This window comes from Benincasa hispida, chromosome 12 (genome assembly GCF_027475165.1).
Source record: "Benincasa hispida cultivar pf3 chromosome 12, pf3_genome.v1.1, whole genome shotgun sequence".
Taxonomy (NCBI): domain Eukaryota; kingdom Viridiplantae; phylum Streptophyta; class Magnoliopsida; order Cucurbitales; family Cucurbitaceae; genus Benincasa; species Benincasa hispida.
Window position 1 is genome coordinate 70,718,560 of NC_143489.1, and position 24,193 is coordinate 70,742,752.

The following is a 24,193-nucleotide window of genomic DNA, read 5'->3' on the forward strand; positions in this document are numbered from 1 at the left end:
AACTAGCTCCAACATTTAGGATTATTTTTTAAACATAAATAATTAAAATGTTGGTAAAAACTGCAAATAAAAATAAAAATAAAAATTTTAAGATTTTTTGTTTCCTCAAATGTAATTTGATAAAAAAAAATTATACTTTTTCAACAATTGAATTTTAGACTAAAATACTAGTTTATTTCAATGTTTATTTCAATTTGAAGTTAGCATAGTACGGTAAAAAAAAATCGATTATCTTCAAATTAGTTATAGTGGCAAAATTCCATGAAGTTTTATTCTAAATTTTTTAGTTTATTTTAAACTTAACTATATTAAAATAATTAAGATGACAAGTTTGAACTAATCTAACATCTAATCATTTATTAAATACAAGAAAATATTTCACCAATTCAAGACTTATAAATCTATATTTATAAATCTGCACTTCATTCCCAAACTTCCTAAGTTTGCAGTCCAAACATAGGTTTCTTAAACCAAAACTTTCAAAACCTCCACTACTACCTAAACCTCTCAACCTAATTCTTGAACTTAACGTTCCCAGCTTTAAGATTCCAAACATCCATACCAAATACTTCTTTAGAGCTTATGCGAAACTTTGTCACTGAGGGAGGGAATCAAGTTGGCGATTGAAGCAAATTTGTTGCGTAGATAAATCCAAAAACTTTTGTTTTAAGAAATAATTGACAGGGGATCCATATTTCTCCTGCATATCAATAATCTATATCGATTTCGATATCCATAATTAAAAATTCATCATTTTTCATCGCTCGTTTCTCTCTAGGCAGCTCATATCAATAGTATGTAACTATATCAATGCCAAATTTGTTGCGTAGATAAATCCAAAAACTTTTGTTTTAAGAAATAATTAACAAGGGATCCATATTTCTTCTGCATATCAATAATCTATATCGATTTCGATATCCATAATTAAAAATTCATTATTTTTCATCGCTCGTTTCTCTCTAGGCAGCTCATATCAATAGTATGTAACTATATCAATGCCAATTTCAGATTGTTAAGTGAGTTTTATGTTTTTGTATCGTCCTTTTTTGTCTTTTGTCCCCTTTGGGTTTTTGACGTGAAAAGTTGCCTCGTTTTTAAAGAAAAATAAAATTATTGCGTTTGCCGGGAGTCGAACCCGGGTCTATTGCTTGGAAGGCAATTATCCTAACCGTTGGACTACAAACGCTAGGTGATGCTATTGCATATGATACTGATTAAAAGAATGTTTGAAAAACTATCCATTTATACTCTTAAATGAAGTTGTATCAGTTTAAATTCTAATATAATGATAATTGTATCAATTTACTCCTTGATTAAGTTATATGAAGGAAAACCTCGTGTAAAATTTATATTTATATCAATTAAACCTTTAAACTTCTATAGATGAATCAAATTTATACTTTTAGTCAAATTTTCATTTGAAAATTGTTCATATGTTTAATCTAATAATTCATTTTGTATGACATTTGAAAAAGTCTGTACATGTTCAAAGAGATTTAATATATATAGATGATTTCCAAAAGTTATTGTAATGAAGAGTCTAAATTAAATGGTGTATGAAGATTTAGAAGTTTAATTGACTCAACTAATAAGTTTTCACATGATAATGGTCAAGTGAAATTTGGAGGAATGTGTAAATCACTTATGAAAGTTGTCCAAGGGTTAAATTGATATACTTTTTAGTTTAGAGTTTTATATGATACGATCTAAAAAAATTTAGAAGTATAAATTGATATTTGCCCAAAAATGTTTTATGAATTTAACAAATATAGGGTGCGAGATCTAATCTTCAACTTTGAAAAAATAATACATATTTATTCACTAAGTTATGTTTAGATGGTCATTAGTTATACAAATAGTTCACCTTAGCAACAAAATGACTAAATCTAGCTAATTAAAACCATCCTACACTATTAGAAGAATTGTAAGAATTGCTCATAAATAGTTAAAAGATCTTTAGTTAAAAAAAAAATAAAAATTAAAGTGTTATTTAAGGCTTAATTGGTAATCTTTTAGTTTCTATTTTCTTTTTTTATTTTTAAGAAACAACTTTATTTCGATAACTAATGTTTTAAAATTAAAAAAAAACGTTTTTAAATTTCTAAAGAAAATCCAAAACCATAAGAATTTAAGTTTCACACGTGTGTATATGACTTTCTTTAAGTGAGATAATTAATATAAATTAGATAATTCAAGATTAAATAACTAGTTTCCTAAAAAAATGAATAAAATAACTAGCTGCGTTTTTTTTTTATAATTAAATTTGATCGATTTTTATATGCTTGTCTTCCTTTATTTTTTATAATTAATTTTTCTGGATACTTTGAGGGGATTTTGAAATAAGAATAGTTTTATTTAGATGCTGCTAATTGAAAATGAAATGGAGTGAAAATAGTTATGAATCACCGACTAACAAAATATCTAAATTGATCCAAAATTTAAAGTTTAAATTGATATAATTATTAGTTTGTAGTTTTAATCGATATGTAACTCCTAAAAAAGTGTAAATGGATTTGTCTTAAATTTTAACTATGTAAAAGTTTCATATAATCAACTTTTAAACTGTAGTTCTTATTTTAGGATTTTTTTTCTCAATTTACATGAATGACATCGTAAAGGATGGTATGTGACATATATGTGCCTTCTAGTTTTTATTAATTTGTTGCCTCATCAATCATAGATCATTCAATAAAAAAAAATCTCAAATACCATTTTTAAAAATAATTTGAAATTTTGTTGGTTAAAATGAACATTTTCAAAGTTTAAAGCCGTAATTAGAGTATTTTGCATAGTTTACATTTTTTTCACATAGAAATGGAGGATTGGTGACAACTAAATTTTAATACACACATATGTATAAAAAATAAAATATAATTTTGATTTTTGTAATTGTCACAAATTTTATAGTTGATTTCTGAAATATATTATAAAAATTACAAAAGGGGTGTTGAATGAGAAATTTTGGACCAATCACAAATTACTACGTCATTTTTCAAATTAATGACGAAATTGCAATAATCAAATTTGGGACCAATTAAAAGTTGACATGTGTCTCAAATTCAAATTGAAGACATAAATTGGTAAATTTCAATGATGCCACTTATTTTCATCATGATCATTGGATTGAATAAAATAAATTTTGTCCGATTTGATATTATAATTTGGCAAAAGTCCAATTGAGCCCAAAAATAGGTTTAATTTGGTCCAAATACCAAATTAGGCCCAAATTCAATTAATTGGGCCCAAGGGCCAAGTCCATGGACCAACCATGCTCAATTCCATAAAACCCACTAGAGATCGTTATAAATAGAATAGTTCTCTTCATTTGTATGGAACAACAATTCTACCTTCCAGAGAGCCTAAAGAGAATTCTCTACATTCAGAAGACTCCTTAACTTATGAAGACTAAATTACTCCTTGAAACTCAAGTTATGAAGATCCAAAGATTCTTCTAAGACTTCAACTTCAAGAATATCACGCGCTTTGCTTCCTCAAGTCAAGCGTACGCATTTAATTGAGAGAGAATCAGAGGATCAAATACTAGAGATCGAACCACATCGCATCAAATCAACACAAACTCACGTTAAATCCATAAAACAAGTTTCTCCGAAAACCTCGTGTGAATAAATTGGCATGCCCAGTGAGACCTCTCTACCTTTAATCTCTTTATCAACATTTAAACAAATCAATGACACCAAAGAAAGTTACATCCAAAGTAACGGCTGCAAGTGACTCCTATACAGGACCTGTTGCTCGTAGTCGTTCAAAGGAGGTTATATAGAAGCAAGAGTAAGGTCCGTCATCACGCATAAATCATGAAACATATGACAGAGTCCCCTAAAGGCGGGATTGTGATAGGACAAAAAATGTACTATTTTTCTCTTCTTAATTCTAGGCCATTACCATGTTTAATGTATCTATTTAATGAGTTTATAGGTATCAAGCATCTTTAATGTAGAATCAGTCGTTACGAGCTTTTTGGGGTTAATTTGAAGTAATTAGGAGCTAATTTGAGCAACCGGACTTTAAAAAGACGTGAAAGGACGAAAATGCCCTTGGACGGAGCGTTGCGCAACGCTACAAGGCAGTAGCTGTCTATTTCGTGAAGAAACAGAGCAGCGTTGCAATGCTTCGATATTTGACGGACACGCACGTGAGGCTCACAACGTTGCAGCGTCATGATGCTGTGATTGCAGTGCATATAATTCTCTTCGATTTAAGGCAGAAACAGACACCCACATTTGGGCTTCCAGCCGATTTTTTCCCTCTCTTATCTCTCCCACTTTCTTCTTTAGGTGTTTCTTTAGTAGTTGATCAAGTAGATGCCGGATTGTAGCTTCTCATCCTCTATGGGAAGGTAAGATTTTGGTTTCTTAGCTAGGGATTTGGAGGAACTCAATGTTATTTTGGGATTTTAGATTTTATGATGTATACGAACTTGTTTATGGGTTTCAATCCGAGTTTCACATTTATGAATTGCATGATTTTATTGTTAACTGACGACCAATGATTTATTGTGTGATTTGAATATTTAGAGATTGGCTTGTAATATGTGACATTTAATTATAAGTTAACCTCAAAGGAAGCAATAGGTTAGTTAGGCTTGTAATTCGTTGTCTATAATGAATAGTAGTTTGTCCTATCGATCTAGAGAGAAACCACATTCAATGTTTGATTAGATATTGGAAGTCAAACACTCATCTTTGCGCCATCCCTAGAACTTAATGCAATTTATCAATTTGTATGGAGCAGATTCGTTTTCTATGCATTTTGATTAATTAGATAATTAGGACCATTGGTCGGAATTCCAATCAATTGGGTTAAGCATAAACGAGGAGTTTAAGTCATATGTTGCTTCAATGATTTTAATTATATCGAGTGAATTCATCCCTCTAAGCTAAGACGTCTAGATTAATTTCGTTTCTATCTTTACTTTTCTTGCACTTTATTTCTTTTATGCACTTTCCTATTTCATCCACATCAACCCCCCCACGTTTTACCTCTTTAACTAAAAATAAGCTTCGATGAACTAATCTTCCGCACTTCCTTGAGGTTCGACCTTGGACTTGCCGTTTATACTACCAGTTAGTATAAGTAGTTCGTTCAGTGATTTATAAATTTTGTTTGTATAACAAGGGTTTACGACCGCTTGTACTACCAAACCAATTTGGTATGTCCAGAGCTTACCGTTGCCCGTAAACCCTTGCTACATAAATAAAATTTATAAATCACTGAACAAAGTTCTTTTTGAAGGATCTCTTATCGAAGAGTTCCATGAGCGCGTTCGGATCGTTCCGATCTCATCGTGACCGAAATACACATTATACATTCAAAACATATAGTTATGCAAACAAACACTAATTATTGGCATGCTATGAACAACAAAATAATAAGGGAAAGAGTGTCATACCAGTTGAAGACGTTCTTCAAACTTCAGCACTGGAAGCAACGGAAAACCTCCATGCGATCTACCAATGCCCAGTGGAAGCGTCGACTGCAGCAACACGAACAACCGCGAACACCAATGCCGTGGGGACGACACCACCAGAAAAGAGCCCTGGGTATTCTCGGAGTGAGAACCCAAAGCATGGTCTTTGGTGAATTTGGTAGAGGAAGGAGGAATACCAGATCGTGTAGGCGATAAGCAAGTGGGAGGGAAAAAGGCGCTATCGCATAGCACGGTGCTTATCGTTTAGCAGAAGCTACACGATCATGTAGATTTTACTGAACGATTGTTTAGGAAAAGGTATACGATCGTTTAGCAAAATCAGCACACTATACGATCGTTTAAAGAAGCTATGCGATCGTGTAGAAAATAGTGTGCGATCATTTAGGCGCGAGATAGACGATCCTTTAGGCACGAGGCGACTATCGTATAGGCTCTCGATTCTTTTAAGCGATCGTTTACAATACTACTAACGCGCTCTTTCTTTCTTTCAAACGACGATTAAACGTTCAAAAAAATGAAAACAATTTTCATTTTAATTCATCGGTTACAATAACCGACATTGCCCCACTAACCCACGTCTGAATGTGAATTTTGGATTAATTATCATATAATTAACCAACTAATTAATTAATAAAATAATCATATTATATTTTTATCCTATAGTTTGATATCACATATCTACTATAGTATTTTCTTCTCTACTTGATATAAATCATATTTATATCTAATTTCCTCCAAAATAATGTATCTCATACATTTAGCCAATTATATCATATATAATTAACTAGTCCAATTATATCATATATAATCAAACTTTCTTTTGTCAATTTGAACATTTCAAATTAACTCAAATACTGGTTCTCGACTTTATCCAAGCTACCCAGGGGACCTAATGGACCTGTGGCCCGAAGCTCCAACAGTCCGTGAATAACTAACTAAACTCTTTAGCCACGAGAGCCACCATCCATTAACTGTCAGACATTCCACTAAAGATCAACAGCTGAACTCTTCTTATCACAGATATATTTATGTGTCCATCGGATATAACCAATCATGAGCACGATGACCCTTCACAGATGCTCGTAAGTATAGCTGGGCCAAATTACCATTTTGCCCCTGTAGTTATATCTCACTCCTTAAGTACCACTGATTCTTCTAATGAACAATACAACATAGTCCAACAATGTGTGAACACCTCTCGTGCCAAGAGAAGGTGTGTGGCGCCACATCGTTCAAGCCCTAGAATCAGCCCTTAAAGGAGTTATCTATTTACTTACCCTTGCCTCGGGGAAGGAGTGAATTCATCTTGTGTAGCTGAGTTCACAGCTCCCAAATCAGATGAATCCCCAAAATGGTAGGTTTGAATTGGCGACCTGGCCACTTGCACCCATACAGATCAAAGGACCGCCCTCAATGGCAGGAGTTCCCAACTCACTTAGGATTGAGGTCATGTTACCTATGGTTATCTCAGTGAAGTGAAGTCTCTATCATGAACGGTGTTATATAACGAGACGTTAACACTTCGTGGTCAGGTCTTATACAAACTCTTTGTATAGGACGCCTCCGCTCGCATGTCCCCAACACGAATGATCAGGATCAGACCATCTGTGACAAGTCACAATACTTGTGACCATTCCACAAAGCGGGTCACATCCGTAGCGTCACCAGGATAAGGTTTCCCTCCTATATCCATATACTACAGACCATTTTTTGTTATCACTCAAGACATGATCCACTTGTATGTCACCACATATATGCTTGAGTCACATACAGATAACCAGAGATTTTATGTTTATTGGTTTGTGGTAAAGCAAATAAAACAAGTAACCGAGCAAAAATACAAGATGTGAAGTAAATATCATATATTAATAACACAAGCGTTCGTAAAAACTGTTTATAAACTACATGACACAAGACTTTAGGGCATCAACCCCAACACTTCTAGCTTAGCAGAATAAAGTTTTATACCATTGTTAGAAATAAATGTTTTATTTAAAGAAAAATGTACAGAATAATTTTGTTCAATTAAACACTTTACAGAAATTAAGTTCCTCTATAAATCAGGAACTACATATACATTGTCCAACAAAATATAACTTTTCTGTAAAGTAAGCCGGAGTCCTCCCACTGCCCTAGCTGAGATGACATGCCCATTTCCAACATGCATCGCCGCCTCTCCAGCATCTAGTTTCCGTTAGGAACTAATTCCCTAAAATGAAGAACAAATATGGTTAGTGGTGCCTGAATCTATTGTCCAGGCTGAATCATCATTCTCCACTAAACAAGTCTCCAAAACAAGTAAATCACATTTACTTTACTTGACCTTCTTCTCTTCTGCCAAGTATTTGGGACAGTTCTTCTTCCAGTGTCCCTGTTGGTTGCAATGGAAATAGATTCCCTTTGCAGCCTTGGCTTTATTGACGTTTGGGCAGCAGTTGGTGGGTTAGTTTTTCCCTTTCCACCTTTCTTCTTCTTCCATTTTTTGGTGCTTTTAAAAGAAGGCACATACTTAGTTCCAGAGGTCAAACCTCTGAAGAACTTCTTAGAGGATAAGGCATCCCTTCTGTTCCTTGACTTTCATCAAGGACTGGAAATTCTGAAGCTCATTAAACAAAGTGGTTAGATTGTAGTCAATCCTATTCATAACAGCATTGGTACGGAACTACAAAAAACTTTCAGGTAAATATTCCAGGATGAAGCTAACCTGACTGGTCTCATCGATGACAGACCCATTCATTCTCGCCACGTTAAAGTGGACCAACATGTTGAGAACGTGTTCTTGAATAAATGTCCCTTCTTACATATGGGCATTGAAGATGTATTTAAGAGCATCATGCTTGAGCTAAGCGAACGGTTGTTCGAACATTCCCCATAGGGACTCTATGATCTCATGGGCAGTGAGTGTGGGCTCATGCTTCTTGGCCAAGACTTTAGAAAGGCTTGCCAAGATATATGCTCGAACCTTTTCATTTGCCGATACCCAACGCTCATATGCCTCCCGAACGTCTCGAGCGACATTTTGAACTAGTACTGGAGGACATTCCTCCACCAGGACAAATTTCAGGTCATCGATGATTAAAACCGTATTAGTCATGTTTTTCTAGGGGATGTAATTATTTTTCGTTAACTTATCAATGACAAACATGTTTAATGTAGCGGAAGTCATTTTGTAAATTTGTTGAAATATACAATTTATTTATATTAGTACTCAAGCATTACCCATATGGAAAAACCAATCAAATTTTAGCAAAATAATTTAATGCACTCTACATGACATCTATTTTGCAATAATGTTTCGGTGAGGCAGGGTAAAAGTCACTGTAAGGAAACCAGGTACCCCTTCATTGAAATGAGACCATCTCAACCAATAAACAGAACAACTTCTTGTTATTGTAACTATTAGTCACCATTATTCGATCTAGAAACTGTTGACTAGCTTAACATTTTCTTGTAAGTATAACCCCTCATTTTAGATTCTAGAGTTTCACCTCAATGAGCCAACCGAAGGGAAAAACCAATTAGGGCAAAAATTAAAGCAATCCTATCCATTTCAGGAGTTTGAGTAAAGAGTCATACAAATGTCATCCGTAGGGGAACATAAGCAAAGGTGTCTTGAGACCGAGCATGAAAATTTACTACAAACTAATGAGAGAGACCGTGGGATGTGTTGACACACATCTTGCTCCCACTTACAATAAACACTCTCTCCATTCACCTTGGTATTGACCTATATGATAACGGGCAGAAATGCACGTTATTACAACGCAAAGATATTAAATAATGTAGGATTGCGACGATAAAAATATGTAAAATCGTATCCAAAAGCATTAAGTTGAGAACATTGCGATCGCATGTGTCCATCGCATTAAAGCAGCTAATTTATGTATTTTGTGTAGGAAAATGCATTGGTGCAAGGCAGAATTGCAATCCAAGGAATTCAGCGTCCGAGCGCATTAAAAGATTGCGACCGCAAAGCTATGCGATCATATGAGTTCGCGAAGATTTGCTCAAGAAGGTGGCCGCATAAAGACGGCGCATTGAACGCAATTATGTATGATGCATGTCTTAAGCTATGCGTTTATGCCCATGCGTCGGAGGTCATGTGTTGGAATGAAAAGATGTGTTATTCTTATATGCGATGACCATGTATTCCTATCACAAGTTTTCTTGCCTTTTCGCCAAGTATAACGAGAACATAAGTTTCTCGGGTAATCCTAGGTCAAACACGGGTACTTGTCACTCAATAATGCTTGTGAAGCAATTCGTTTGAGGCGATGAATAAAAGTAAAAAGACGAAGTTAATGGATTACACACTACTCCTACTCCTAACTAAAAAGATTGAGCAATGAAAGACTTGCGATGAGAATTGATAGATACACAACAACTGTAAACGCATATTAATGTTTATTATCTTAAATCACTCGAATAATCCCAACTCGTCACACTAACTAATCTCAAACTTCTCGGTGGTCAATTGCATGACTATATCTCTATAGTGCATGGTTGTGTCGAGCATAAGACCGTGCCTATCTCTAATAACAATGCATACTTTGCTTTAGTGCGTTCCATCTCTTACCTTCTCAGGCAGTTAGATGCGGCTAATTAACTTATAGACAAGCATTGCAACAACCCATCGACAAGCGTTGCTACAACTTTTCACCAAGCAAAGAGGATTAACTCACTATACTCGCACAATGCACACCTCTCGGTGGGTTGCTACATGCGTCCTATCTCTAGGCTATACCATTGAGTATGCGATTGCCTTTGATAAATAAATGATGAAGGTAAACGATGATAAAGATAAAGACGATGAAGAAGATGGAATTGAAGGAATCCAGATATGCATTGATTACAAAATGTCTTAATATCTTAAGCTAAAATGTAATACAATACAGAGATCAGAGAAGAAATGAAAGACTCTGCGTCAAAGCTGCTGGTGGTGCCATGGATGGATAGTAAAGATGTCTCTCTTGAGCCCTATCTTCGGCGAAAGCTCCGGTCGTCACTCGGACTGGTTTGTGGAGATGAAGAATTCTCACAGAAAATCTCGCTCATGCTCTCATCTGTGATCGCAAACCTCTGCCTTAGGCTTTGAAGTGAAGGTCCAAGGGCTATTGATAGAGTTTAAACGTTGATAGCAATCATGATTGCGTTCTGGCTCACTATTGCCTTTGTCGCGGTATGGGCAATGTCACATCATCTTATCTTGTTGATACTCCCAAAGTATGTGTTCGAGCTTGATTCAACTGAAGTATCAACGCATTCCACCCATCTTGCGATCACCCTTCTATTATAGTTATAACTTTGTAGCTGTAACATCCATGCGATGACCGCATTCGCTCGATGACTGCAACTTCTTATTGATGACTGCATTCGCTTGACGACCGCAACTTCTATGCGATGGATGCATGCGACTGATGACCGCAACATCCATGCGTCGAACGTATTCGTTAGACTTTGCGATGGAGGAATTCTCCGCATGCGATCGTCTTTGCAATAGCCCGGCTTCCGCGTATGCGTCTGCTTTCTGCGTTAGCTATAAAAATAAACACTTGAACGTATAATAACGCATAATATTGGGGTTAGTGAGGATTTAGGTGTTGATTGACACAAAACTCAAATTTTCACAAATTCTAAGTATTATCACCGCATTTTCTACTTGTTAGCCCTCATAATTCTAAATAAAAGGCTTATAATAACTGGCATTTCTGCCAGTTATCACGCATCAATGTGAAAGCTTAATAAATCACGATGGGATAGAAAGCTGATGATGGTCAAATACAAATTTAGTTGACAAGCCGTTAACAATGCACTATAGCAAGTACACTCAACTTTTTGGTGACAATTAATTGGTGCATCAGACAGAGATTTAATGACATCCCATCAGTGCAATCATTTGAGAGAAAATGGAACTTGCATCTCTACATCTGTTCACTCTCTTTACATTACGCATGAGTAACTAAACTTCCGAATGGGTTGAGAAGCACTTAGCTAACATGACCTAAGATCTTCATTTTATGCGATCATCTTGTCTTATGTATATGTCCATCACCCCTTTAGAGCTACTCGAGAGAGAGTCTAAAGAAAGAACCCAGAATTGAGAGAGCTAGGTTAGAATCTAGGCTTGAGAAAGTTAGATTAGAATCGCATAAGCAAGAGATAGAAACTTAGAGATAAGTTCTGTTTGTTAACATGCATCTTAAAAATAGGTTATGGTAGTATGCGGTCGCCTTGTGTATGTGTATGTCATTCATCATCACATAGACAAGAATAGAGGCTTAGACGTAAGTCCTATAGATATCATTGTATACATCGCATGCGTCCTAAATCTAGGAACTATAGCTTTTGCATTGAGAGATGACCTGCTATTGTATGTGTGTAGCATGATCGCATAACTTGAACGCAATCTTAGGAAGTGTTAGCTAAATCCCTTCTCAACTCGTTCCCCATATACTCATTGTAACTTTCGTTGTTATTAACTCTTTTCTAAATTCTACCTCATAGAATCTATACCTTAAACAAACATACCAACCTACTCATTGTTTTATTTGTCACCGCAAAGGAATCAGAAATCATCGTCACATACTGTCTTCATAGTCCCTGTGTTCGACCTTGGGCTTACTAGGCAACCTAGTAGGATTGATGCTTGGATTTTGCTAGGAAAACTTGCATGTATAACATATACACCACCATCGCAGTACACATCATTATTTCATCATATTCACAATGCATCAAGTTTTTGGCGCCGTTGCCGGGGACTACAACAGTACATATTGTGCTAACAGTAACTTTTTTATTTTCTTTGCAGACTTTCCATCTCTGTACACTGCCTCTCCCTTGGTAAGGGAAGAAGGGGTATCGTATGAGCGAAGGACAAGTTCCTGAGCCTGATTACGACCCAGAGATTGAGAGAACTTTCCGAAGAAGAAGAAGAGACAACCGCCTACATCAACAACAAGAGAGAAATCCTAACATGGCGGAGCAATAGGAAAACAGAGCAGGAAATGCAAATAATGTCAGGGCGAACCTCATCCTCTTGGCGAACGATCGCAATAAGCCCATATGGGACTATGCGTCACCCAACCTTTATGATTTCTCACCAAGAATCATAAGGCCAGCTCTGGACGGATCGAGGTTCGAGATGAAGCTGGTGATGCTGCAGATGATTCAAACTGCCGGATAGTTTGGCGGTAGGCGTGGCGAGGATTCACACGCCCACCTCCGGAGTTTTATTGAAATCTGCAATACGTTTGTGTTCCCAAACATCTCCGCTGAGGAGGTTCGACTAACGTTGTTCCCATTTTCATTGTGTGACCAAGCCCGAAAATGGGCTTATTCTCTCAAACCAGAGGAGATTACATCGTGGGAACATGTAGTAGAAAAGTTCATGAAGAAGTACTTCCCCCCGAAAAAAAACGCAAGACGGAGGAAGCTGATCACTAATTTTGAATAATATATCGATGAATCGCTCAGTGACGCGTGGGCGAGGTTTAAGCAACTGGTGCGAGATTGTCCGCACAATGGCTTACCAGATTGTTTACAAATGGAAAATTTTTACCACAGTTTGAACCCTGCATCGCAGATGGCTGCTAATGCGACAGCAGCTGGAGGTTTGCTCGACAAGACTTACGACGAGGCTAAGAACATACTTGATCGCATTTCGAAAAATCACGAAGACTAGAGAGAAAGCGATCAACGACTGAGGATTAAAGACAGTGATGCAAGCAATGGGACCATCGCATCCCTACAAAACCAAATGAATGCGATGATGAATTTAATACAAGGAATCGTAATCAGCAGCCCAGAAACGCATAAGGGGCATGTCAATGCAATCAATCAAATGAGCGTAAGTTGTGCTACTTGCGGAGAAGGCCATCCAATGGAAGAGTGTCCGAGGAACCCACAGTCTGTTTATTTCGTGAAGAATAATCCTTTTTCCAATACTTACAACCCTGGGTGAAGAAACCACCCTAACTTCGTGCGGAAAAATCAACAACAAAATTTTCAACCAATGGCGCAAAAAGAAGGGCCGCCAGGATTTTTCTTGCGAACAAACGGTTAACCACAAAATTAAGCTAGTAGTTCGCAAGCGCCACAATCTCCATCTCTAGAGAGCTTACTGAAGCAGTATATTGAGAAGAATGAAACAGTACTCCAGAATCAAGTGACGTCTATCCGCAACCTTGAAATTCAGATAGGACAGATTGCGGACGAACTCAAAGTAGTCCGCAAGGGGCATTGCCGAGTTCTACTGAACTCTCGCGCAATCTAGGGAGTACGGGAAAGAAGCAATGTCAAGTTGTGACTTTGCGAGGTGGAAAGACAGTGGCAAGAGAGAAAAAGGAGCTAAGTCGGACTATTCCAGTTGCGATGGAACCATAGACCTCGTTGACTCAAGAAGAACCAGAAGAACAGAACACGATGAAACCAGATATTACGTCCATTTCTAAGCCGATAGAGCAGGAAACCGTGAAAATACAGCACCACCATTCCTCCAGAGACTTAAGAAGAAGAAAAATGATGAAGTGCAATATCATCGCTTCATGGACATGCTGAAACAATTACATATCAACATCCTTTTCACTGAAGTGATTGAATAAATGCCAAAGTATGTGAAGTTTCTGAAGGATATGGTGACAAAGAAAAAGAGCACAGGTAAGTTTGCATTGGTGGCATTAACACAAAGGGCAAAACCATTATTCCACAAAAAATGTACAACCCCGAAAGTTTAACAACACCCTACTCGATCGGCGGTTTATACATTGGTCAAGCGCTTTGCGATCTCGGGGCCAGTATCAACTTAATGCCCCTTTCAATTTTTAAGCAGCTGAATGTGGGGCAGCTGATGCCCATGACGGTGACTCTCTAGCTAGCTGACAGGTCCCTTGTGCATCCAGAAGGAAAGGTGAAAGATGTCCTGGTCTCGATTGACAAATTTATATTACTGGCAGACTTCATCATCCTTGATTATGAAGCGGACAAGGATGTACCCATCATCCTGGGACGACCATTTTTATCCACTGGTCGCGCGCAGATTGATGTGTACAAGGGAGAGATCACACTGAGCGTGAATGGACAGAAGATCAGGTTTGATATTATCAGATCCATGAAGTACCCAGAAGAAGAAGACCTCACATATTCCGATAATGAACCCAATTTGTATGAAGAAGAAAAGTCTGAAGATGAAGATGAAATAGAGGATGTGACCGCATCCATAGTAACCTGCAATGCGATTAGAGAAACAACCACCAAAGAAGAAAAGCTGACGATGAATGACGAGAGAAAAACACAAAAACCATCCTTGGAACAACCACCGACAGTAGAGTTGAAAACCTTGCCAAACCACCTGAAGTATGCTTTTTTTTTGGGCGAAACAAAACGCTACTAGTAATAATTTCCTCTGCACTTCAAGAAGATTAAGAGCATGTGCTGCTGAGCATCTTGAAAAAGTACATAAAAGCAATCAGTTGGACGCTAGTAGACATTAGAGGAATCAGCCCTACATATTGCATGCACAGGATACATCTCGAGGAGAATAAAAAAGGATCGATCGAACATCAACGTAAACTAAACCCTGAGATGAAGAAGGTCGTGAAGAAGGAGATAATCAAATGGTTAGATGCAGGGATTATCTATCCAATCGCCGACACACGTGGGTCAGCCCCGTTCAATGTGTGCTAAAGAAAGAAGGGATGATGGTAGTCCCAAATGCAAATAATGAACTAATACCGATGAGAACCGTCACTGGCTGGCGGATCTGCATGGACTACCGCAAACTGAATGCGGCGACGAAGAAGGATCATTTCCCATTGCCTTTTATTGACCAGATGCTAGACCGCCTAGTAGGAAATGATTACTTTTACTTTTTGGATAGATATGAAGGCTACAACCAAATCATGATTGCTTCTGAAGATCAAGAGAAAACCACATTCACCTACCCCTATGGAACATTTGCATTTCGACGCATGCCGTTCGGCTTATGCAATGCGCCGAGCACATTCCAGAGGTGTATGATGGCCATCTTTTCTGAGTATCTTGAAGATTCTATAGAAATTTTCATGGACAACTTCTCGGTATACGGGCAAACATACGAAGTCTGTCTCAATAATCTAGAGAAGATACTGAGGAGATGTGAAGAGACGAACCTTGTGCTAAATTGGGAGAAATGCCACTTCATGGTGAAGGAAGGTATTGTGCTCGGGCACAAAGTCTCCAAGGACGGGCTGGAGGTAGAGAAGGCGAAAATTGAGGCGATTGAAAAACTTCCACCTCTAGCAAATGTGAAGGCTGTCAGGAGCTTCTTGGGGCATGCAAGTTTTTATCAGCCTTTTGTGAAGGACTTTTTGAAGATTGCGCGACCACTGAGTGCATTGCTGGAGGCAGAAAGAACGTTTGACTTTGATGAACAATGCCTCAACGCATTCAAGATATTGAAGAACACATTAATAACCGCACCTGTGTTGATCGCACCGATTTGAACACAGCCCTTTGAACTAATGTGCGATACAAGCGGTTATACGATAATGGCGGTGCTGGCACAAAAGAAGAAAAGAATGCTACACCCCGTCACATATGCGAGTAGAACCTTGAACCCTGTCCAAACAAATTACACTACCACAGAAAAAGAACTGCTTGTGGTGATCTTTCCACTGGAGAAATTTAGAGGTTACCTGCTTGGATCCAAAGTGATCGTTCACACTGACCACTCGGCAATCAAGTATTTAATGACAAAGAAAGATGCGAAGCCGAGGTTGATTCGATGGGTTCTCCTCCTGCAAGAATTCAACATGGAAATCATTGATCGTAAGGAGACAGAGAACCAGGTTGCGGACCATTTATCAAGATTAGAAAATCCAGGAGTCGACCGCAACCAGTCGGAGGTGAACACAACTTTTCCAGATGAGCAGCTATTTAAAATTGAAGAGTTACCATGGTATGCGGACATGGTCAATTTTCTGGTTTGCCAAAATTTCCTGAGAACTACACAGCCCACCAAAAGAGGCTGCTCAGACATGAATGTAAATCATATTATTGGGACGAGCCAAATCTCTATAAAAGGGGATCAGACCAGATTTTGTGCCTATGCGTACCAGATGCTGCTCACCAGCGCATATTATAGCAATGCGATGACTCGCCACATGGAGAACACTTTGAAGGCCAACGCACAGCAGTAAAGGTGTTACAAAGTGGATATTTTTTGCCAACTTTATTCATGGACGCAAGAGACTATACAATGAAATGCGACCGGTGCCAACGCACGGGAAACATTTCATGGAAGCATGCGATGCCCATGAATATCATCTTAGAATTGGAACTATTCGACGTCTGGGGCATAGACTTCATGGGACCATTTCCACCATCAAATGGTCACAAATACATTTTGTTGGTCGTCGAATACGTTTCCAAATGGGTAGAAGCGGTATCGTGTGTCGCAAGGGATGTGGCGGTAGTCTCCAAATTCTTGAGGAAAAATATTTTCACTTTTTTTGGTACTCCACATGCCATAATAAGTGATGAAGGCTTTCACTGCATTAATAACATCACCAACAAATTGTTGCTCAAGTATAATATCCTCTATAAGGTAGCCACCACATACCATCCACAAACAAATGGTCAAGCATAAGTGTCCAATATTAGAGAAGGTGGTAAAGCCTTCATGCAAAGATTGGGCAATGAAGCTGGATGATGCCTTGTGGGCATACAAGACCGCCTATAAGACACCTATAGGTAATGCGTTATTTTATGAAGTGGAACTATGGATGAAATATGGTGATGGAATTGCGTTGAACAATCAAGCTATCTCAGTGGAATCCAAGCATAAACCCCATCGAGTTTCCTGGTAAGTCCAGGGTCGAACTCAGGGACTTGGGAAAACAATATGCGGTGATAATTTTTCATGAAGACTTTGTGATAACCGGTAACTCAAGTAGTTGTTTGGTGTTGTTGGTTGCGGTAATGAAATAAATAAATGCGGCGGATTTGAGAAAAGTTTGATTATGCGATAGATGCACTAAGTATGCGGATGAACGGGTTGAGAGGTCTTTAGCTAGCGTTACCTGGGAATGCGTCAGACTATGCGATCATGCTACACTCATGCATAGCAAATCATTTTCCAATGCAAATGCGGTGCTCCTAAGTCTAGGATGCAAGTATTGAATGCAAAAGTGTCCATAGAGCTTATTCCTAAGTCTCTACTCTTTTCCTATGCGATGATGCAAGATGCACACAAAGACAAGGTGACAGCACACAATCATATCCTATCTCTAGGATGCGGTAATAGCAAACAGTGCTTATTCCTAAGCTCCTATCTCTTGATTATGCTTTCTAATCTGACTCTCCCGAGCCTAGATTCTAACCTGAATTTTCCAAGCCTAGATCCTGTCCTTAGACTACCCACCCATATATCTCTAATGGACGAGCATACATAATACAAGATAATCGCATAGAGTGAAGTTATGCTAGCTAAGTGCTTCTCAACCCATTCAACAGATTTAACTACTCATGCATGATAAACAGAGAGTGAACAGATATCAGAGTAGGGATTAGTTTTCATGAAGCATACTAACTGCGGATTTTCTGGGCATTCTTCCATCGAATGAGCGTTTCTGCAAATGACACAACTTGCAGTCGGTTGAGCAATTTCGTTGACCTGCCCTTTCTTCGCTCCCGTGCTATTAGTTACGATGCCTTGTATCAAACTCATCATCGCAGTTATTTGATTTTGCAGGGATGCGATGGCCTCGTTGTTTGCGTCATTCTCTTTGATTCATAACCTATGGTCGCTTTCCCGCCAATCCTCGTGATTCTTAGAAATGCAATCGAGTATACTCTTAGCCTCCTCATATGTTTTGTCAAGCAGACCACCAGCTGCTGCCGCATTGGCAGCGATCTGTGAAGCAGGGTTCAGTCCTTGGTAAAAAATCTCCATCTGCAGGAAGTCTGGTAAGCCATTATGTGGACAGTCTCTTTCTAGCCGCTTAAACCTCACTCAGGCATTGCTGAGTGATTCACCATTTTCTTGTTCAAAATTTTTTATTAATTTCCTTCTCCTGGCATTCTCGGTAGGTGGGAAGTATTTTTTCATAAACTTCTCGACGACTTGTTCCCACGAGGTTATCTGTCCCGGTTCGAGAGAATACACCCATTTTCTTGCTTGATCGCATAAGGAAAATGGGAACAAAGTGAGTTGAACTTCCTAGGTGGAGATATTCGGGAACACAAAAGTGTTGTGGATTTCTATGAACCTTCGGAGGTGGGCATGCGGGTCTTCGCCACGCCTCCCTCCAAACTGCCCAGTAGCCTGGATCATCTGTAACATTGCCGACTTTATTTCAAACCTCGATCCGTCTAACGCTGGCCTCATGATTCCTGGAGAGAAATCGTACAGGTTTGGCGATGCATAGTCCCTAATGGGCCTATTACGATTGTTCGCCAGAAGGATGGGGTTGGCCATTATATTGTTCGCATTTGCGGCCCTTGCGTCCTGTTGTTTCGCCATTCTTGGGGTTCTATCTTGTTGTTGGCGGTTGTCTCTTAATTGTCGTCGAAATGTTCTCTCAATCTCCGGGTCGTAGTTCACCAGAGATTGAGAGTCTGTAAAGAAATTAGAAAAATTACCGTTAGCACACTGATTTTCTTAAGTCCCCGACAACCGCACCAAAAACTTGATGCGTTATTTTATGAGGTGGAACTATGGATGAAATGCGGTGATGGAATTGCATTGAGTAATCAAGCTTTCTCAGTGGAATCCAAGTGTAAACCCCATTGAGTTTCCTAGTAACTCAAGTAGTTGTTTGGTGTTATTGGTTGCGGTAATGAAATAAATAAATGCGGCGGATTTGAGAAAAGTTTGATTATGCGATAGATGCACTGAGTATGCAGATGAACGGGTTGAGAGGTCTTTAGCTAGCGTTACCTGGGAATGCGTCAGACTATGCGATCATGCTACACTCATGCATAGCAAATCATTTTCCAATGCAAATGCGGTGCTCCTAAGTCTAGGACGCAAGTGTTGAATGCAAAAGTGTCCATAGAGCTTATTCCTAAGTCTCTACTCTTTTCCTATGCGATGATGCAAGATGCACACAAAGACAAGGTGACAGCACACAATCATATCCTATCTCTAGGATGCGGTAATAGCAAACAATGTTTATTCCTAAGCTCCTATCTCTTGATTATGCTTTCTAATCTGACTCTCCCGAGCCTAGATTCTAACCTGACTTTTCCAAGCCTAGATCCTGTTCTTAGACTACTCCCATATATCTCTAATGGATGAGCATACATAATACAAGATAATTGCATAGAGTGAAGTTATGCTAGCTAAGTGCTTCTCAAACCATTCAATAGATTTAACTACTCATGCGTGATAAACAGAGAGTGAACAGATATAGAGAAGTAAATTTCATTTATATAAATGAGTTTGAATACAAAATAACAATGGAAGATAAAGGTAGAGAGCCTGGTAGCAATCCCTTGCTGCCCAAGGCTTTTACACTGGCAACTTTATTCGGTTCAAAAGATATTTCTACTTCCGCAGGAGCTGGCCCTCTCTCTGATCTTGATGCTTTCAGCACTCTCCCGAGCTCACAGAAACGATCTATGCTTCCGGCACTGTCCCATCGAGACTAATTATGCTTTTCACTCAGATGCGCCCACCAAGTTGCGTCGGCTCTATGCGGTAATCCTTCTTGAGCAGATGTTTGCAAACAAAAATCACTGCAAAGCCTTGCGGTAATGCTGTGCTCGACCATTGATTTCTTGTGACCATTGATTAACTGTTTTTATGTGATGAACGCATGCGATCGCAATGTTATGAACTTAATGCTTTTTGGACGCAATTTAACATATTTTATCAACGTAAACCTTCATAATTTAATAACTTAGCACTGTAATAACGTGCATTTTTTCCCGTTATCAATAGGTGTGTCCCCGTATGCGCTGGTGTTTAGAAAGGCATGCCATTTACCGCTTGAGTTGGAACATAAAGCAATGTGGGCAGTGAAAAAGCTCAATTTTGACTTAAAGGTCGTAGGGGAAGCAAGAGAACTTCAGTTGGTCGAGCTTGATGAATGGATAACTCACGCATATGACAATGCCAAAATCTACAAGAAGCGTGCAAAATGTTGGCATGACAAACAACTATGCGAGAAGAATCTCCAAGTCGGACAGAAGATCTTGTTGTACAATTCTCGGCTACGACTCTTTCCCAGCAGGTTAAAATCATGATGGTCTGGTCCTTTCATAATCAGAGAGGTATTCCCGCATGAAGCGGTTGAGTTATTCAATGAGGACGGAACCAACGCATGCAAAGTCAACGGGCAAAGAGTCAAAATATATCACGAAGAAGACTTGCATTGTGAGAACACCTCCGTGTACCTGAGGAATTTCGACTAAAGAAGAAGTGGGCAGTCCCTGCACAATCATGCGATTCAAATTTAGCAGGGACGCAATCTTTTTGGAGTATCCTTGAAATCTCAGTTCATGAACTTCAATCTACCTTTTTATATATCTGTTATCATTTCTATATCCTCTTTACTCCTTACAAAAAAAAAGAGGGAGAGAGAAAAAAATTGTTAACTCTATCGTTTATATTTTTTTACCCTCTCAATGTTTTTTTTGCAATGATCATGGTGAATGATTATGGAAGAGCTACACGATAATCGAAAGATGCGACTAGATCGGTCAGCCACCGCAATCGAAGAAATCGGCTCACTGCAAAGAATGATGCGATCACAAATAATGCGAGTGACAGAGCAAATTTGGGAGTTGTATCTTTCCTTGACCTTGTTTATTCCAAATTTTGCATTATCACATCTCATTTTAACTTTGATAATTTTATCATCGCATCTTCTTTAGTCGGCATAATCAGTAAATATTGATTACTTTAGTAAGTCACCGTGTTATATTTCTATGCCAATTATGATTTCAATGATGAAACGCATGCATCTATTTCTCATCGCATGTACTAAAATCAACTTAATTTTAGGACAGTCAATTCATGAAATATTTCTAGAAGTTAGTGGTCCGCTAGTTTTCTTTCAAACTAACTTTTACGAATCCTAAGAGCATTGCATGAATTCTTTCAATCTTTCAGCAATGAGGACATTGCTGTGTTTAAATTTAGGGTGTAGTATTTATTTTTAACCTTGTTACTTTTAGGCTTTAAAAAAAAAAAATCATAACATTGTGATCGGATCCTACTCGTAGTTGGATGTCCGCATGACACACGTGGGGGCAAGCCAAAACGAAGGTAGGAATCGTGATCAACGTATAAATAAAATGATCGCAACTCTGCTGCCAAATGGGCATGAGTTTAGACTGAGAAAGAGCACCTTGCTCATAGTTGGATGCTCGCATAACACCCATAGGGGCAAGCAAAAATGAAGGCTAGGCACTTGGATCAACACAAGGTCATAGAAAAAATATCTAAACTACGCAAGGATAAAAATCATTTGGAAACACCCTAGTTGAATTTTTTTTTTTTCGAAATAAATCATGCAATGCCCTGGAAACAAGTAAAGTATTTTTTGAAGGTTAAACTTGCAACCCTTAAATTTTAGAAATATTTTAAGAAGAGACCTGAATAGGAATTAAGAAGATTTTGGTACATAGGATTTGAATAAGGAACTTCGAGAAATCTAGGAAAGAAAAAGGCGGCTGACTTTCTAAAGAAAATATTAAGTTTATGCTTGAGGGCAAGCATTGTTTTAAATTTGGGGGTGTGATAACGGGCAGAAATGCACATTATTACAATGCAAAGATATAAAACAATGTAGGATTGCGATGGTAAAAATATATAAAATAGTGTCCAAAAGCATTAAGTTGAGAACATTGCGATCGCATGCGTCCATCACACTAAAGCAGCTAATTTACGTATTTTGTGCAGGAAAATGCATTGGCGCAAGGCAAAATTGCGATCCAAGGAATTCAGCATCCGAGTGCATTAAAAGATTGCGACCCCAAAGCTATGCGATCGTATGTGTTCGCGAAGATCTGCTTAATAAGTGGCCGATAAAGACAACGCATCAAGGTGAAAGCTTAATAAATCACGATGGGACAAAAAGCTGATGACGGTCAAATCCGAATTTAGTTGACAAGCCGTTGACGACGCACTGTAGCAAGTACACTCAACTTTTCGGTGACAATTAATCGGCGCATCAGACAGAGATTTAATGACATCCCATCTATGCAATCATTTGAGAGAAAAGCTCTTCACCCTGAAGTTCTATAAATACCGAAGTCCATATTCGTTAAAGAAGTTCAGCAGTTAGAATTTTGGAGTTCTTTTCCGCCATATACATAGATAGCCGTAGTCTGTAATTTTATATACTTAGAGGCGGAGGCGATTGAAGAGAAAAGACGTCGGAAGATCATTCTTGGTCAGCTTGAGAGAGTCCTGGGAAGCGTGAGAAGGGAGAGAGGGCCGACTCTTGCGAAAGCAAGAATATTCTTTTGGGCAGAGTAGAGAAAAATACTATGTAAAAGCCTTGGGAAGCAAGACATTGCTACCAAGCTCCCTATCCTTACTTCTCATTGTTATTCTGTATTCTGATTTCATTTATAAAATGGAACTTGAATCTCTAGATCTGTTCCCTCTCTTTACATTACGCATGAGTAACAAAACTTCTGAATGGGTTGAGAAGCACTTAGCTAGCATAACCTAAGATCTTCATTTTACGCGATCATATTGTCTTATGTATGCGTCCATCACCCCTTTAGAGCTACTCGAGAGAGAGTCTAAAGAAAGAACCTAGACTTGAGAGAGTTAGGTTAGAATCTAGGCTTGAGAAAGTTAGATTAGAACCACATAAGCAAGAGATAGAAACGTAGAGATAAGTTTTGTTTGCTAACATGCATCGCATGTACCCTAGAAATAGGTTATGGTAGTATGCGGTCGCCTTGTGTATGTGTGTGTCATTCATCATCGCATAGACAAAAATAGAGGCTTAGACGTAAGTCCTATAGACATCATCGTATACATCGCATGCGTCCTAAAACTAGGAACTATAGCATTTGCATTGAGAGATGACCTGCTGTGTATGTGTGTAGCATGATCGCATAACTTGAACGCAATCTTAGGAAGTGTTAGCTAAATCTCTTCTCAACCCGTTCCCCACATACTCATTGTAACTTTCGTTGTTATTAACTCTTTTCTCAATTTCGCCGCATAGAATCTATACCTTAAACAAACATACCAACCAACTCATTGTTTTATTTGTCACCGCAAAAGAATCAGAAATCACCATCGCATATTGTCTCCATTGTCCCTGTGTTCGACCCTGGGCTTTCCAGGCAACCTAGTAGGATTTATACTTGGATTTTGCTAGGAAAACATGCATGTACAACGCATACACCACCATCACAATACACATCATTATTTCATCATATTCACAAAGCATCACTATACAAACACCACCTGTAGGGGGACACAAGCAAAGGTGCCTCGAGGCCAAGTATAAATCTCATGGTGTGAACTTTGAAGGAGAAACATGAAAAGGAAAAATATACCAAATTTTCCTCCCACTGAGTGTTTTACCTAGGGTTAATTTAACTTAGGAAAAATACGGCTATTTATTTTTACTAAGCGATTGTTTAAATTTTCCCAGAAATAACACTTACTTTGGATACTTAAAAAACTTTGATTAATGTTTATCAAGCATTTTAATAAACTTCAATCAAACAATTGCATGTTTGTAGCAAATCTATCTAAATTCCCTTTCCAGGTCAGTTCCCAAGTAGGGTTGT

The 24,193-nt window shown here is 38.3% G+C and overlaps 1 non-coding gene across 1 annotated transcript; it reads right to left on the minus strand.

The window, feature by feature from the left end:
- Positions 1-1,114: 1,114 nt before the first annotated feature.
- TRNAG-UCC (transfer RNA glycine (anticodon UCC)) lies at positions 1,115-1,186 on the minus strand. Its single transcript has one exon. It is a non-coding gene; the product is annotated as a tRNA-Gly (tRNA).
- Positions 1,187-24,193: the final 23,007 nt, after the last annotated feature.